Source organism: Bison bison, unplaced genomic scaffold, assembly GCF_000754665.1.
Source record: "Bison bison bison isolate TAMUID 2011002044 unplaced genomic scaffold, Bison_UMD1.0 scf7180017864050, whole genome shotgun sequence".
Classification (NCBI taxonomy): domain Eukaryota; kingdom Metazoa; phylum Chordata; class Mammalia; order Artiodactyla; family Bovidae; genus Bison; species Bison bison.
In genome coordinates, this window is record NW_011494622.1 from 4530745 (window position 1) to 4536783 (window position 6039).

Sequence of the window (6039 nt, forward strand, 5' to 3'; positions counted from 1 at the left end):
CCCGTCCCGCGCCCCCGAGCCTGGCCAGCGGGCCCCCCCTCGGATGGAAAGGGACGCGGGAAGAAAGTGACCTCCGGACCCTCGGCTGTGCCCTGCACCGCCCAGGTGTTAACTGCTGCCGCCTCCGCTGCTAACGAGGAAAGCCGCTTTGATGGTCTTGTGATGTTGTACCCAAACAGCAACTGTAATAATAAATATGGAGGCAGCTAATATAAATATGCTTACATCAGCAAAGTTCAGTTTAAACAGCCCTGTGGCCCAGGGGCTGGTAAACACGTGAGAAAGTCCTCTGACTATCGGTAAATGAGATGGGTAGTTCAAACAATCTGAGAAAAATGATCTCCGTCCACTGTATTGAATGCAGCCCTTTTTCGTGTTTGAACTCGCAAGCACATAGTAGGTGCGACAGAGCAGTGGCACCCCACAGATGCCGGCCTGCTAATCCCAAACCTGTGGGAACATCAACCTAGGTTAACCCAGGTGAGGTCAATGTAATCCCAAGGGTCTTTATAAGAGGGGAGACAGGAGATTTGAGAACAGTAATAAAAACAAAACATGGCCATGGATGGAAGCAAGAGCTTGTAGTATACACCGTGGTGACTACAGTTAATCCCTGCTGTATATTTGATAGAAGCTGGAGATTCCCCATGGACAGAGGAGCCTGGTGGGCTACAGTCCATAGGGTTGCCAAGAGTCCGACACCAATGAAGCAACTTGTCATGCACTGGAAACTTGACAAAGAGAAGAAAAAGGATTCTCCCCTTGAAGCCTCCAGAAGAAAAGCAGCCCAGGTCACACTTTAATTTTAGTTTTGACCTCCAGAACGGTAAGATGAATTCATGTTGTTTTAAACCACTAAGTTTGTAGTAATTTGTTATAGCAGCAACAGGAAATTAGTACAATAGGTACCCAATATTTTTTACGTAAAAGTATAGAGAAAGGAACGCCTGGTAAGCCATATCATGCATGCCCAGTCACTTCAGTCGTGTTTGATTCTTTGCAACCCTGTGGACTGTGAACCTCCCCCCGATCGTGGGATTTTCCAGGCAGGAATACTGGAGTGGGTTGCACCACTTCAGGGAGTGTTGCTATGCCCTCCTCCAGGGAGTCTTCCCCACTCAGGGACTGCGCCTGAGTCTCCTGCATTGGAAGCAGATTCTTTACTGCTGTGCCACCTGGGAGGGGGCCTTCACATGGATTTAAACATGGAGAGATGTAATTGATTGGTTCCAACGACCGACAAGGCTGAGCACACGTGTATGTAGGCCCCCTCTCATTTAATTCCTGACTGGGCCAATATGATTTGCTTTGGCCAATGGAATGTTAACAAATGTAACACAAGCAAAAGCTTAAAAAGAACTTGTATATCACATCTCTGACATGGTCATGTGAAGAGACCCAAGCAATCTCTTGAAGGATGAGAACTCAGGGAGCAGAGACAAGCCATGTTAATGGAGGCTCCATAGCCAGAGTAGTCCTAGCTTGTGCGCCAGAAGATCACAGCATCATTAATGGTTCAGGCAAGAAGAGAACTGACCCAACTGACCCCAGACCATTGACTGACCTGCAAAATCATAAGCATATCCAGTGGTTGTTATTTGGTGGTAGTTTGTTATATGACAGTAGATAATTGACATACTCTATTTCCCTAAATTTCAGGTCAAAACTTGGATAAATTGAAATTATCCTCTCTTGGGGATCTGCCCTTTTCAATTCTTTGTCTTGATACCAACTAATTCAATGTACAGTACTTTCCTTTGTAATTCTATTTCTCTTTGAAGATTAATACAAAGACACTTCTGCCTGAAAGTTTCCCAACATGAATATTTTTACTTGAAGAGGCCCACTCAGCATAATTTATATATCGATGTCCTAAAATTTTGTTCACAGATTAGTTTTCCTCTTCCAAATACTATAGTATGTTCCCTTTAAGCTTTATCAGTCTACTATTTGTTTTTAAAGTGTTTTATAATTTTTTCACTTCTCCTTTTGAAGTTTGGCTGCACTTACAACCGTATTTTCTGTAAACTACACTCTGCTTGAAAGTTTACGAGAGAGAGAGTTAGGTTAAAGACCTGTTATGTTCTTGTGGTGAATCAGCAGAAGAAACTATAATGATATCTAGGTATTTTGATTTCTGTTAATACCTATACACAATTTTACCCAAAGTGGGCAAAGGCAAACACAGTGTTTTTCTCTCTAACCCTACGGCTACCTTTAAGGAGATCCAGGGGCTTTAAGGAGAAGTATACTAAATAGATGGTGACTGCAGCCATGAAATTAAAAGATGCTTACTCCTTGGAAGGAAAGTTATGACCAACCTAGATAGCATATTCAAAAGCAGAGACATTACTTTGCCAACAAAGGTCCGTCTAGTCAAGGCTATGGTTTTTCCTGTGGTCATATATGGATGTGAGAGTTGGACTGTGAAGAAGGCTGAGCACCGAAGAATTGATGCTTTTGAACTGTGGTGTTGGAGAAGACTCTTGAGAGTCCCTTGGACTGCAAGGAGATCCAAACAGTCCATTCTGAAGGAGATCAGCCCTGGGATTTCTTTGGAAGGAATGATGCTAAAGCTCAAACTCCAGTACTTTGGCCACCTCATGCGAAGAGTTGACTCATTGGAAAAGACTCTGATGCTGGGAGGGATTGGGGGCAGGAGGAGAAGGGGACGATAGAGGATGAGATGGCTGAATGGCATCACTGACTCGATGGATGTGAATCTGGGTAAACTCCAGGAGTTGGTGATGGACAGGGAGGCCTGGCGTGCTGCGATTCATGGGGTCGCAAAGAGTCGGACACAACTGAGCGACTGAACTGAACTGAACTGAAACTAAGCAGTGGAGAAGGCAATGGCACCCTACTCTAGTACTCTTGCCTGGAAAATCCCATGGATGGAAGAGCCTGGAAGGCTGCAGACCATGGGGTCGCTAGGAGTCGGACACGATTAAGCAACTTCACTTTCACTTTTCACTTTCATGCATTGGAGAAGGAAATGGCAACCCACTCCAGTATTCTTGCCTGGAGAATTCCATGGACAGAGGAGCCTGGTGGGCTACAGTTCATGGGGTTGCAGAGTTGGACATCACTGAGCAGCTAGCGCACATACTAAGTAGTGGAGGAGAAGATTCATTACATATTATCGACAGAGAATGGGTGTTGTATACCTATTTACACTCTAGTACTTTAAATGTCAAATTTTCACTTAATTTATCCTTATAGTATCCCAATGAATTCAGACTGACACCATTCCCAGCTTACCAAAGAGAATAATGAAGATAGCCCATGGAGTGTTTAATTACAAACCTGTCAGAATGTGCTGGCCATAAGGAATATAATAAATAAGGCATCTCTACTTAATTTGGTCTTAACTTAGACCTGGGAGGACTCAGCACTGACTTCCCAGAAGGAACTGACTTCCTGGATTCTAATTTAATACCTGACATCTCCCTCAATACCTCCTGATCTCAGGCACTCCTGTGTATATCTTACCACCTCCCAGTGTTCCTCAAACTTTGCACAGGGTAGAAACCAAACTACTACTTTTAAGTAAATGTTTGAATTGCCCATGCTGACTTCACAGCAATATGACATTTGCTTTAAGGCAGTTTCCTGACCATGAGTGTACATTTCTCCAGATCTCATTCTTGGGAACAATAGATAGTGTGCTGGAAAGATCATGAGTTATAGACCAGGGCTCTCAGTAAATGTTAGACAGTTTCCTCTTTATTGATTATACGATTTTACCGACTTTAGTGATTACTATAAATCACTTTGCACTTGTCGGGTGGCTGGCTAAGATACCAGCCATACTCAAAAAGCAACAAAACTAAACACTTATAAAAGCATGGAATACAGGGACTAAGCTCATGGATTTAAACCCTGTTTTTTTCTCGTCTGTCATATGTGATGACTAAAAGAGATAGAGTTTTTAGAAAGTACCATGACTTAGTGCTTAAATGCACAAGCCTTAGAGCCAGAGCAGGTGTGTGATAAAACCAAAGTCTGATAACTCTATAACAGTTAAGCAAATTATTTTGCCTTCATGGATAGGTGGAGATTACATTCACGGGTGATTGTGAAGATCAAATGAAGCATGTCTAGTGCTTAGAACAGTATCTGACAGAGTTAGTGCTCAATTAGTTACTATTATTGTCAACTTGCAGTAAACCCATATTTTGGAAAATTTTAAATATATATAAAGTATGTAAAGCACTCAGCATGCTGTCCCCTGCATGTAAAGGATCACACACACACACACACACAAAATATATCTTATTTTTGGTAATATCAAATTACCATGCTTTATTTGAAATAATTTGGAATTGTAGGGTACACTTTGAGGACCCCCAGTGGGATGAATATTAACTATTTTAGGGGCAAAAGGGCTCCTTCAAGATCAGTTACACTGCTTAATTTAAAAATAAAAAAGAGAAGACAAGGAAGACAGGAAGGTAGTAACTACTTTTAAAGTCATCACCTGTCATCACCTAGGCATGGCAAAGTCATATCTGGCCTAAGGCACTCATTGTCTCCTTGTCTTTGACTTACAAGGAATGAGAATAAAGTGGTCCATGAATACTAATATTTAAAACAATCAGCTTTTTAAAAATGACAAATGTGAACATATTTGTTTTTATATAGATACATAAAATAATTCATTTCTGTACTGTTTTATTAGAGCTTAATATTAGCGATAATTTTTTTTTTTGCCTCCTACTTCATCTCCCACTTGAAATCCATGCCATTCCAGGGAAATTTATTACAAAAGCATGAATACATGGGTGGCCTTTGTATGTCTATGGACACTAGTATTTTTTCGTTTGAATGATAACCTCTTGGATAATACTTTGTTTTAAAAGAATAAACAGGGAGTTCCCTGGTGGTTCAGTGACCAAGACTGCGTTCCCAATTCAGGGGGCCCGGGTTCGATCACCTGGTTGCAAGCTGGATCCCAAATGCCGTAGCTGGAGATCCCATGTACAGCAATGAAGATCCGGCCCAGCCAAATAAATATTTTAATAGTTAAAAAAATAAAATATCCACTAGTTTACTTTGTATGAATGTTGTATTTTTTCACAGTTGAAACAATAGAGATTCCTTATAGAAAAGCACAGTATAGTCACAGTATTTGAAAATATATTTTAATGCTTAGTTTCCTAGGAAGCAGCCTATAACTCAGTTTATTGGAAAACGCTAGTGCTTTTAAACTGTTTGGCTTTTTGATGTCCGTCTCCCACATCCTCCATGGCATCCCTCATCTATTTACCCCCTTCCCCTTCTTCCCCTTTCTATTCTTGATTTGCCCTTTCTATTCTATCACCCCCTTTTAAGTAAGCATTAATTTCTTTCCAATTCCTTCATCTCCTTTAGAATTCCTTTATTCATTAAAGATACATCTGTTTGGTTGGACTTAGTAATTTCTAGTGTTTAGCATATTGGCATCTTCTCAGTAAGCATTATCTGTATATTAACGCGGGGGCCGTGGTACGAGAAGAAAATATGTATTCTCAAAATTACTTGGAGCACTTTCACTTGCGTGTGGGCACTGGCATTTGTACTGAATCGTTGGCGACAAAAATACAGGGAGTTGGAGCCACAGTGAGGATGGCAACTGTGCACGCCCCCTGGCGCCAGGCAGACTTTTCGGGGGGACCTCTCTGTACCTAGGAATTTTGCAGGCAGCATTTACTGCTCCCTGTTTGTCTTGGTCCCGTCCCGGAGGCGGCTGGGTGGGAAAAAGGGAAGGTTGTCAGGGGAACTGGGCTAAAAGTGAGTATCAAGAAGGGTTGCCTATTCAAACAGCAGGTGCAAAGGAGGCAGAAATTTTGAAGGAAGGGCTGTTAAACCCCCACCCACGGGGAGGTTACTTGTCAAGAGATGAGCGGGCCGAGGATTAAGGGATCACCTGAGCTGGAGAGCTGCAAACGCTTCTGACACCTGCAGCAGAATTTTCCATCAACAGACGGTATCCTGGGGGAGGCGGGGACAGGAGCGCAGGAAAGCCGTTTTCGCGTGATTGGCGGCGCCCCCTACCCG